The sequence below is a fragment of the Pogona vitticeps genome, chromosome 3 (assembly GCF_051106095.1).
Source record: "Pogona vitticeps strain Pit_001003342236 chromosome 3, PviZW2.1, whole genome shotgun sequence".
Lineage (NCBI taxonomy): Eukaryota > Metazoa > Chordata > Lepidosauria > Squamata > Agamidae > Pogona > Pogona vitticeps.
Window position 1 is genome coordinate 216,888,117 of NC_135785.1, and position 13,032 is coordinate 216,901,148.

A 13,032-nucleotide genomic window follows, 5' to 3' on the forward strand; every position below is an offset into this window, starting at 1 on the left:
TTTTTGCAACAAAAGTGTAGGGGAAAAGTGATTCCTGCTTCGCCTCTAAACGTTCGTTGCAACAAGCTGCTTTCCCCCTACACATTTTGCAACAAAAGTGTAGGCGGAAAGCAGGAATCACTTTCCCCCTACATTTCATTGCAAGAACTGTAGGAACAAAGCGATTCCTGCTTTGCCCCTACACTTTTGTTGCAAAAAGCTGTGTTCCCTCTACACTTTTAGCAATGAAAGTGTAGGGGCAAAGCAGGAATCACTTTCCCCCTCATTGCAAAAAGTGTAGAGGGAAAGCAGCTTTTTGCAAAGAAAATGGAGGGGGGAAAGCACTTTCCTCACAAGAAAATGGGTGTGTGTGAATCCCCCTCCACTTTCTTGCCAGGAAAGAAATTTTGGGTTGGAAAAATGGGTGGTGTCTTATACGTGAGGACGTCTCATACACAGAAAAATACGGTAGTTCTATTTCCCTTTTTTAAAACATCTAATAGAATGATTGAAATAAGGTCAATATAATATTTACAGAGTGATTCTCCAAATTTATTTATTATCAGGTAAAACAATCTGTCTCATACTTAATACCCAATCCAGGACAATATTCAGTAGGCATGTCTGCAGTGTGTCCAAAGGTAGTCTCTACAATGCAATTAGAATTCTAATCATGGCCCCTGAATATGTCTTTGCCATTTGCTGGATAGCAGCCAGCTACTCCTGAATGATTTAACTGCTATTTACTTACCTGAGCACAATGCTAAACAGTCCATCACTGCTAGTATTACAGGTCTAGCTTTATCCATTAGTTTGAAACATACCCGCTTGCACTAATCACCTTTAAAGTAATGTAAGAGCAATGCCTTGCTCATTATTTCTCAAACCATTTGGGTCCCTGTGCTTAATATTCCAAAAGGCTTTTTCAATGCAAGGTCATCTTGAGCTAATTTTTTTATATAACTTTGTGAAGCAATTTGGGAGGGGAAAAAACTATGTACATTCAGAAGCTATTCTGGTTACTTGCAAATGACAGGAGTGTGTTAGGTCATTAACTTGCACCTTCATATAGTTTTTATTAATTACTGGGGAAAGGTGCTTAATTATGGAAGATGGAGTATTCTCAACATAGGGCTTGGGAATGTTCTTGGGAGAAGCACTGAGTCTCTATGTGAAGAGACAAATGGTCTTTGTGCCCCCTCTTGCAGAATCTCCTTAGGAATGACTGTGCACATATTATGTACTGCCAAGTTGGAAATGACATAGCAATTTAATAGGAATTTGATGGTAAGTGAGATATTTAAGGCGTGGTTTTTCCGGTTCAACTTCTCAACCCTCCAGTGAGTTTCCACAGTTGAACAAGGATTCAAACCAGCAGTCTTGAGTTCTTGTCTATCACTTTATCCACTGTACTACTGAGTACAAAGGGCTAGACTACCAGTACTGGAGTGAATGTTTTCCTTTCATTACACTAATTTGCTTTTCCCCAAATCACAATGACTTATTTTTGTGATAATTTTCTAGAAGCCTGAAAAATCTGAATTTGTCCTTGTGTGTAGAGCCCACACACAGACAGGATCCCACTCTCTGTCACTGAAACAGTGAAGATGATGATGACAATGTGCAGAGGTGGGGCATGAAAGCTGCTCCCTTCCAGGCCTGTTTATTGCACTGGCATTTATAATGCCTGAACAGGCCAAGTGTAAGGGAATCATCAGGAGTGGAGTTAGTGTCTTACAGTGGCAGAGATACATCAAGAAGAGAAATTAGCAAATATATTAATTTCTAGAACTTGCAGGTTGGGGGCTAATAGTATCTAAAGACTTGAATAGGCTCAACATCATGAATGGAAATGTGGGACCCAAAGTGAGTCTCATTGCGATACACCTGAAAGGCAAGTAGAGGGTTGTGTCAAAGAAAGGCAACAATGAGTGCAGTAAGTTCAAATAACAGGGTTAAGCTATGAGGTTAGTTTTTTGTGACACATAGCAGCTTGAATAAGGATACAACTGGGAACACTGTCTGCTGCCTTCCCCGTGTATCTATTGGTTTAATCTCATAGAATTGCCATTCTGACTCATTCAGGCATTCACAGGAGAATTAAACTGAACAAGTTAGGATTTGTCTTTCTTCTAGACCATGTGGAGAGCCATTATATATACCAGAAATTCCCCTCTTCAGACTACCAGTCTCGCCATGCAGAGAATGAGGAGGAGAGGCTAACATACTTTCCCTACTCCTCATGTGTTCAATTGAAGCTTATTTTGAATGCTTAAGCAAGTCTCTTGAGAATGAGAGTAGGAATATAAATCACCACTTGTCTCATCTTTGGATGAGGATGAGGATGATGAACTACAAAATTATTCTCCTTACCATGCGAGAGAACAAAGTATTATGCAGCCCTGTCAACAAGAGAATGAGGATGATTCTTTGTTCAAATTGAGCAATACTGTGAGAAGAACACTAGAGCTAATGTTGCAAATATTGTCTCCATCTTTGAAAAGAAAAAGAAAAAAGAGAGAACCAAGCAACTGCCAAACAGCCAGCCTGACATTTGGGCTCTCGATTTGGAATGGGATTGGATGCAATATTGTATGGTGTGGCAATCACCCTGCTTTGGTTTGGGTAGAAGATTATTGGCATGTACCAATGAGACCTGTTGGGAGGCGGAGCCAGAGAAACTAGAAGGGAGGGGTGAGTCAGAGTCTAGTTAGTTCAGTCAGAAGAAAGAGTTTGGAGTTTGAGGCAGAGAGTGTGTTTAAGGAGTGATTAGTTGGAGTGGGACCTGTATTAATTAAGCTAGAAGAGGTTAAAGTAAAATACTGAAGCGTTGTGTAACTTTAAGAATGTGCTTAAGAACTAGTCCTAAAACAACTGGTAATCAATAAACCTGTTTCTGTTTAAAAGTTCAGTACTGAATGGACCTCAGTCTTTCATAGGAGATACAGGCTGATAAAGAGATCAACTAGTGGCAGCGTGTTAAAGGGCATGTTGGGATAATTGTCTGAGCCCTGTGTTTGGCAAAACAAGCAGGGGCTATGGGGTAAATGTCACATATGGTTACTCCAGTCCTTCCTGGAGGGGTGATCTCAGGTGTTGCTAGAGGACTCCTGTTTGACAACTTGGCTTTTAGCTTGTGGGGTTCTATTGTGTCTCCCATGCTCTTTAACATATACATGAAGCCACTGAGAGAGGTTTTCAGAGCTTTGGAGTCCAGTTTCAGCAGAATTCTGATCACACCTAACTTTATCTCTCCTTTCTGCCTAACTCCAAGGTAGCTCTTCCTGTTCTAAACCATTGATAATGGAGTGGATGAGGGCAAACAGATTGACAATCCAGACAAGACAGAGGTGCTCTTGATAACTTAAAAGAAAAACCATGGAATACGGAGTCAACCTGTGCTAGATGAGGTTACATCCCCCTTGACCACTCAGGTTTGCAGTGTGTGTGTACTCCTGAACCTGAATGCTCAGGTCTTGGAAGTGGTAAGGAGTGCATTTGTACAGTTAAACCTGGTGCACCAGCTACGCCCATTCCTGAAAATCTCCGACTTGACTACAGTGACACATGCCTCTCTTACATCCCTCTTGGATTACTGTAACACACTCTAGATGGGGGTGCCTTTGAAGATGATTCAGAAACTTGAGCTGGATCCCTGTTACAACAGCTTCACTATCTGTTGGTCTGTCTTCTGGCCCAGTTGAATGTGCTTGTTATGATCTATAAAGCTCTGAACTGCTTAGATCTAGGCTAGCTGAAGGACTGTATGACCATACAAACCTTCCCATCTGCTAACATCTTCAGAGGAGGCTCTTCTCTCAGTCCCACTGCCTTTACGGGCACATCTGGTGACAACTCCCAGGCTATGGAATGCCCTCTCTAGGAAGGCTAGGTTACTTTGTACATTTCTACATTTCTTACATTTATATTCTGAAATATACATTTTGTACACATTTTAATTCACTTTTAAAGTCAAGAATTATACCCCTGAATTCAGAGAAATGCAAACATGTTTTCAAGAGTAGGAGTAAAAGAGATCAAGATGAGGCCAGTCCATTTTAAAGTATGGAAAAACTCCTGAGCATTCCTTTGTTCCATGGATCCCAATGTAAATGACTTCAAAAAATAAGTGCACTTGAACTGAGACTGCTACTTTGCTTGTAAATTAAAACCAAAATTTTGATGGAAATGAGGCATATTCATTATCTGCCTACAAGCCAACTGCTGGGTAGCTCAGTGGTTTAGATATGTGGCTGTGGAGCCAGAGGTTGGGAGTTCGATCCCCCACTGCGCCTCCTTGACAAAGGCTGGATTTGATTATCCGTAGGGTCCCTTCCAGCTCTGCAATTCTAGGATTATTATTACAAAGCCTTTCCATATAATATCCGAGTTGTTGTTAAATCACATCAGAAACAACATATCCAGACTGTTCCAGGCAATTCATGATTTACCCATATATGGATGTTTCTATATCTGTCTGGAAACCACCAGTTGGTTCTGTTGATAAAGACCAACCCATTCTTTCTTCTTGTCTCAGAACATCACAATAAACCATAATGTCATAAATAACATGTCACATGTGTCTAATGAAATACCTGCATTAACCATCTTCATCAATTCTCATTTCTAATTGCTAGGATAAGCAGAAAAATAATATTAATATTTAGAGCCTACCAGTCTATCAGGTATATCATGCATGTTTATGAAATGTTAGGCACAATTATGTATGATTTATTGAGAAATAGGCATTCCCTTTTAGGCCACTGTGGTGTAGTTAGTCTCCGAATTGCTTTGAATATTTCATGTCTTCCAGGTATCATTTGACTTTAACTGCACAATGTCACTTTACTTTTCTAAAACCTAAAGATGTAATGATGCATCATTTGTAGTCTGTTGCCAATTATTATTTGTGCAGAAGCTACCTGAACATGTGGTATCGGCAGAAATTAATGGGAATGTCCAACTGTTTCCCATTCCACACAGATTTCGATCTGGTTTCCAGACCAGAATACTCTTGGCTTGAATTGCTAATAAATTGCTTATTAAGGCTGCAACATTACACTCTTGCTGCTTCTTGACATTCTATAGGCCTTAGATGCTGTCAGCCATGACATTTTATTAGAATTTTTGCTTTCCGTTTTAGGATGCAGTTTTACATTTTCACTGATACCTTTCTAATTGGTCTCAGCTACTTAAATATGATTGGCTTCACATCCTCCCCATCTGCTGTTCCTGTTTGCACTCCTTCATGTTTATTTCTTAACTTTTTAATCTTCTAATTAAAATTATTCCTATTTGAAAATAGGTATACCGTTATTAGTGACAGGATTCAATTTCATCAGGTTGTAAAAATTTATGCAGTTATAATCTTTGTGAATAAGCATTTCAATCTCATTCCTGTTGCATGTATTGATTTATGCTGCAGAGTATTTTCCCTTCGGATATTGCAAAATACCATCATCCCCAGCCAGCGGAGACAACATTGAAGGCTGATAGCAGTTGTTGTCTAGCTAAGAGCCTCGTGGCGCAGTGGTTAAAACACTGTACTGCAGCTAAAACTGTGCCCACGACCTGGGGTTCAAATCCCAGGTAGCCGGCTCAAGGTTGACTCAGCCTTCCATCCTTCCGAGGTCGGTAAAATGAGTACCCAGCTTGCTGGGGGGGCAATGTGTAGCCTGTATAATTAAAAATTGTAAACTGCCCGAGAGTGCTTGTAGCGCTATGGGGCGGTATATAAGTCCAATAAATAAATAAATAATAAATATCTGAAGGGCCACATGTTCCCCAGCTTTGATACAGGTAATTTCCACCTGCCAAAGAAGCCCAATTAATCAAACACATTTACAATTCATGACATATTACACTGTTGTTCCAAACCTGTGTTTCCATCAATGTACATTATATTTAATTTTAAAATAAATGTTTGGGAAATTGAAATGGGGGGGAGTATTAAAGTAAAATGTCTACAAGGAAATTTCTTTAAGCTTTTCTTTAGCTCACAGGATCATCCTGTACAACTACTCAAATCCAGTAAGTTCAATTAAGGGTGCAATTACCCAGCAAAGGAAGGTGCATTCACTCCTATGAAGTCGCACCAGGGTTTTCAGATCTGTTTGATTTAAGTGGTCACACTTAAACCAAACTGTTTAAAGTTTTATTTTTCAGCCCTGGTGGTGACACTATTCGAAGAACTACACCAATAAGCAATGAGCCTTTTCTTGTCTTTACTGTTAGATTCTGGGGCTTGGCCTTGTTAAATGGTTAAAAAAAAATAACAAGAGATTGCTCAGGAGGAGAAGCTTTAAAAAATAGTGCTGGGAGATAGGCTTTGCTGGCGGAGTATGTATTGGTGCTGGCCTGTGTGTGTGATTGTATCTTCATCCTCCCTTTCTGCATTAATCCAAGTGATCACATGTTTAAAACTGTCAGAATGGATTCAACATTTTTAAAAGTAGAAGGTCCCGTGTTGGAAAGAAAAAAACTACAGATTGGGGAGGAGGGACTCTGGACTGATTCTAATTTCCTGTTGCATTGTTGGATCAATGGGAAAAAACTACAAATCGACCTTTCCCAAACCCATAGTATTTTCTGTAGCTTTTGGGAATGTGGCTGCCTCCTAACTTTTGAATGACTGAATATATGAATTCAACCTACAAGTTGTCTGTTTTAAGTTTTCTATTGCTTACGTTGTTCACTTTTCCTATAAAGCATTGCAAATATCTGGTGTGCAGTTATTGAATGCTGGTGTGCAGTTATTATCTGCCAAGATAATATAGTAAATTCCATGTGAATTTATGTCCAAGCATTGATGCTTAAGACTGCAGCCTAGCAATTCAACCCTATGCACATTGTCTTGAAGTAAAGGTAAAGGTAAAGGTTCCCGTTGACAATTTTTGTCCAGTCGTGTTCGACTCTAGGGGGCGGTGCTCATCCCCGTTTCCAAGCCATAGAGCCAGTGTTTTGTTCAAAGACAATCTTCCGTGGTCACATGGCCAGTGTGACTTAGGCACGGAACGCTATTACGTTCCCACCGAGGTGGTCCCTATTTATTTACTTGCATTTACATGCTTTCGAACCACTAGGTTGGCGGGAGCTGGGACAAGCGACGGGCGCTCACTCCGTCACGTGGATTCAATCTTACGACTGCTGGTCTTCTGACCCTGCAGCACAGGCTTCTGCTGTTTAGCCCACAGCGCCACCACGTCCCTAGATTGTCTTGAAGTAGGTCTCATTTAATTAAAAGAGAGTTTTACTCTCCTATTTCCTCCATCAGGATTCCAGCTCTCAAATGGAAAGCTGGCTGGACAGCTCAGTGATTTAAGTATCAGACTCCAGCCGGAGGTTGAGAGTTTGATTCCTCACTGTGGTTCCTGTGTGTAGAGTTAGCCTATGTGGCCTTGGGCAAGCTACCCAGTCCCAGGATGCCCCCAGAAGAAGGAAATGATAAATCCCTTCTGAGGACCGTCTACTTAAAAGGGTCACCATAAGTTAGAATCGACTTGGCCAGCACAATTATTATTTTATATTCCTCTATTTCTCCCCCCAGGATTCCAGCTCTCCTTTAACCTTCACAAATGGAGAGCTGGAGTACAGGAATGCTCAGAGCAATTTTCTAAAACAAACAGTTGAATGCAATGCAGTAGTAGCTTTTGCAAACCATCTTGGATTTGAATATATTTCTATATCACTAATTTCATCTGACCTTTCTGCTATTAACTTCAAATGTTTAAACAGTTCCAACCTTGAGCTTTGAAATAATGGACCACTGAAACTGTTAATAAGAATGGATTTAATAATACTCGATATATACTGTGACAGTGTTGGCAACTGTTTCTTGCTGCTATTAATAAAATTTGATAAACAGAAATGCCAAAAGAAAGTTAGTGTCCCTTGTTCTATAAGATGTAGCTATTGTTAAGAAAATTTATGCATAGCTTTATTACCTGCTTGTAAGCTTTCCAGTATGCCATAAAATGTACCATTTAATCAATTTTTAATGGGGTATTTATTAAACTGATGTTTTTAACGGAATAGGAAGGAGAACTATTTTCTCCATAGAAGGAAATCTGGTCAACCACTAAACAAAGATTTTGGGCAGAGTTTAACTGGCATGTCATGATGGTTCAACAAAGCAATGAGACAAGCATATCATTCTCAGTGAGAGGAATCTTCCACAAGAACTTTCTAATGGAAAGGGAAGTAGGATAAACCTCTAGCTTTTTTATTTCCCCTTGTATTTTCCTGCTGATGAGGACTGGAGCACTGGAAGAAGGAATACAATGTGGCTTTCTATTTGAGGCTGGCTTACCAAGAAATCAGTGGGTGTTCACATAGTCACAGCATAAGCACAGTATCCATTTCCCTCTAATGCATAACCTTGCATGCAAATAGCATTTGATCACCATAATAGCAGTGGTAAAATTTCTTTGTTGGTCCTCCTCGACATCCCGGCGGCCTTCAATACCGTCAACCACGGTATCCTCCTGGGGAGGCTCTCTGAGTTGGGTATTGGTGGCTTGGCTCTGGCCTGGTTCCGTTCCTTCTTTGAGGACCACCCCCAGAGAGTGCAGCTTGGGGAGAGTATTTCAGCCCCGTGGAATCTCAATTGTGGGATTCCACAGGGGTTGATCATCTCCCCAATGCTGTTTAACATCTATATGAGGCCGCTGGGTGGAGTCATCGGGGGTGTGGAGCATCGTGTCATCAATATGCTGATGACACCCAGATCTATGTTTCCTTTTCACCAACTGCAGGTGATGCCATCCTGTCCCTCCAGCGCTGCCTGGGGGCCGTACAGCAATGGATGCAGGAGAGCAGACTGAGGCTGAACCTGGACAAGACAGAAGTTCTGAGGGTGTGTGGCCCTGTGGATGGTGGCTTGGGAAACTCCCTCATGTTTGGGGGGGTGGCCCTAGCCACGAAGAGTGGGGTCCACAGCCCGGGAGTACACCTGGACCCGATGCTCACCATGGAAACGCAGGTGGCGTCAGTAGTCCGCACCGCCTTTTTCCACCTTTGGCGGATTGCCCGGCTGCGACCTTACCTAGACACGGGGGCGCTCACTACCTTAGTACATGTGCTCGTAATTTCTAGATTAGACTACTGTAACACGCTCTACGTGGGGCTTCCTTTGAAGCTGATGCGGAAACTTCAAGTGGTGCAGAATGCGGCGGCCAGACTCCTTACTGGAGTGAGAAAATACCAACATATCTCTCCTACTCTGGCCATGCTGCACTGGCTGCCCATCCGTTTCCGCATTGACTTCAAAGTGTTAATGCTTACATATAAAGCCCTAAACAGTTTAGGACCTCGATACTTGGCAGAACGCTTACTCCCAACTAGTTCTACCCATGTCACCCGCATGACCCAGGAGGTGAGGCTGAGGAGCCTAACGCCGAGGGAGGCCCAGAAGGAAAGAACTAGAAACCTGGCCTTCTCGGCGGTGGCTCCTCGCCTCTGGAACAACCTACCTCCGGAGATTCATGCTGCACCCTCGCTGGGTACTTTTAAGAACCAACTAAAAACGTGGATGTATAGGCAGGCCTTCCCTTCCAGTTAATTCCTGTCCTTTTTCCTTTTTTATTCTTTTTCTCTTTATTTGATTTATTTTGCATTTTTCCCATCTTGCAGAATCATTTAATTAATTAATTGTTATAAATTTTTCTTGAACTTGTTATCCTTTATGTTGTAAGCCGCCTAGAGTGGTCGAAATGACTAGATAAGCGGGGTATAAATACAATAAATAAAAATAAATAAATAATAGAAGAGGTGGCTGAAATGTTCTAGGTCTCCCTCAACTCCGAAAGCAGCTGTAGTTTCATCTGCATTTGTGCTTGTGCACAACAATGCTTGTTCAACAGCTTTTCTATTCATACTGCAGAACAGAAGAGTCAGAAGTTAAACAAAATCAGGTGTTCTATGTAGCATAATCCTCTTACTTATATATTAATTCCTTTTCTTAAAAAAACCTATTTTGCTTAGTGCAAAGAATTATGGTGGAAACTATGGATGTGCACCCACTTCTGTATAACCCAATTCTGAACCAAAACGAGGCTACTGGAATAGTGTCCTGGATTAAAACAGAAAGACCCAATTTAGTTCCAGAGTAGATCTGGGCGCCCAAAGCACTCCAAAAGGATTTGAAGACTAGATTTACATTTTTTTAAAAAACACCCTGCATCCCCCCTACAGCAAGGAAGGGAGCTTCCCAGCAGTCTCCAAGCCCTATGAATGTGAGGAGGATCCTTGCATGAAGTCAGTAGCAAATACACTGTTTTGCAAATTCATTCATCCCCATTTGGTTAGCTGGTAAATTAGAATATCTTGTTTAGACATAGATTTACTCCATAATCCCCTTAGTCTTTGAGACTGTGTGTGAAAGAGAGACAGAGCAGCAGAGACCATGATGGATTGCACTTTTGTATGGGATTTGAATGAGCTGATCTATAGGCACTTTTACTACAGTAAGGTCTCTCTTTCAGTAACTTTGCTTTCTTTGTCCCTACACTTTTCTTTTCCTCTTTCTATTTCAGCTTTGTTTGAATTTTAATTTTTATTTTTATGTATTTCCTTTGCTGAATGAGGTAAGGGAGGGAACTATTGTGCAGCTTTTGCTACTGGTTACTGGACTCATAACCAGTCTAGTTTGTCATGTGGAATGGTCGCTCCACCAGGCGCAAAGCTGCCGTGACAGGAGCGCTTTGTCCTCCGATCCAGAGAACGGATCAGGGTGAATGTCCCCTGCTGGGCTCTACTTGCTTGTTTTCTACATTTAAAATATTATAGTAATATCAATATTAATATTAATAATAAGGATAATAAAAAGGAAACTTATAGCCAGCTGAATGGCTAGCTCAGTGGCTTAAGGTTTGGCTGGAGCTGGAGGTTGGGAGTTTGATTTCCCACAGGATGGGAGAGGGAAGCCATTTCTGAGTACTTGTACTTGGAAAACCCTGGAAAGGTTGCCATAAGTTGCAATGCACTTGAGGACATACTTTGATTCTTAGCAGAGTCTAAGTTGACAGTTGAAACATCATGTTTTTAGTTCTTTGATGTAATGTTGTCACAAATTGCTTTTTTTAAAAGGTGTGTACAACAAGAAAGGAGGGTTCTACATCAGCAAGAATGTCTTTGGTGGAATCAACAGGCAACGGTCACTAGAGTGTAAATATCGACACTGAAAGGGGTGTCAGGCCCAATACCACAGCAGCCAGATTTTGGCTGTGCCACAGCGGGCTTTGGCAGACAGGACTAAGAGGTACCTTCCAACAATGCTAGTGCCAGCGCTGCCAGTTGCAAGTGAGGCGGCAACCACATTCACACACACATTCAAAGGGATGTAGCCTTGGGAGGAATTTAGCCTCAAATGACTGTCAGTTACATACCCTGCTGTGCATAATGCATGTAAAGCCACTTATGTGGCATTGGGCAGGCTGCATGATCGCTGGAAGTAGGATGCTGGATATGTGGAGCGCCTCATGGTCCAGCCACATGTCTTAGGGATTGCCCTGGACCAGGTGGCCACAGCGATGGCGGCGGTTCCAAACAGTAGCCATCCAGCTTGGCTGCTGCTTCACAAGGGCCCCAGTCCAATTAACCTGTCAACACTACTAACTGGTTGCTATGATATCGAGATAGTCATCCTGATATTCTACAGGATGGAGTTACTTTTGGTTTTAGGATCACCTGCAGGTAGTCACCGAGAAGTCCCAGAAGTACAAGCTGGATTCCGAAGGGGCAGAGGAACTAGAGACCAAATTGCAAACATGCGCTGGATTATAGAGAAAGCCAGAGAGTTCCAGAAAAATATCTACTTCTGCTTCATTGACTATGCAAAAGCCTTTGACTGTGTGGACCACAGCAAACTATGGCAAATCCTTAAAGAAATGGGAGTGCCTCAACACCTTATTTATCTCCTGAGAAACTTATACGTGGGACAAGAAGCAACAGTTAGAACTGGATATGGAACAACTGATTGGTTCAAAATTGGGAAAGGAGTATGACAAGGCTGTATATTGTCTCCCGGCTTATTTACCTTATATGCAGAATACATGCGGAAGACTGGACTGGAGGAATCCCAAACCGGAATTAAGATTGCCGGAAGAAATATCAACAACCTCCGATATACAGATGATGCCACTCTGATGGCAGAAAGTGAGGAGGAATTAAAGAACCTTGTAATGAGGGTGAAAGAGGAGAGTGCAAAACACGGCCTGAAACTCAACATCAAAAAAACTAAGATCATGGCCACTGGTCCCATCACCTCCTGGGAAATAGAAGGGGAAGATATGGAGGCAATGACAGATTTTACTTTCTTGGGCTCCATGATCACTGCAGATGGAGACAGCAGCCAGGAAATTAAAAGACGCCTGCTTCTTGGGAGGAAAGCGATGACAAACCTCGACAGCATCTTAAAAAGCAGAGACATCACCTTGCCAACAAAAGTCTGAATAGTCAAAACTATGGTTTTTCCTGTAGTGATGTATGGAAGTGAGAGCTGGACCATAAAGAAAGCAGACCGCCAAAGAATTGATGCCTTTGAATTGTGGTGCTGTAGGAGGCTCTTACCTTGATGTTAAGAAAGTGTGACGGCAAGAGGAGAAGGGGACGACAGAGGATGAGATGGCTGGACAGTGTCTGCGAAGCAACCAACATGAAATTGACACAACTATGGGAAGCAGTGGAAGATAGGAGGGCCTGGCGTGCTCTGGTTCATGGGGTCACAAAGAGTTGGACGCGACTAAACGACTAATCGGACTGACGGCAGGTAGTCAGGGTGGCTAATGTGGCACTAATTGAAAATCAGTGATGGGTACAGTAGACACTGGAAAAAAAATTGTCAGAAGTTGATAAAGGGCAGATGGCTGTACCTTTCTCCGGGCCAGCTGCACAAAATTGCAGTCTCCCCATTGGGGGTGATCTTTGAAAAAGTCCTGGATGGGTTTTTATCTCATTCATCATTAATTTTCTAGCTGGGGAATCCGTCAATGGTAGAATTCCCCTGGAACTATGCACGGTCTGTTACATTTAACCTGAAGTGCCAATTGGATGGTT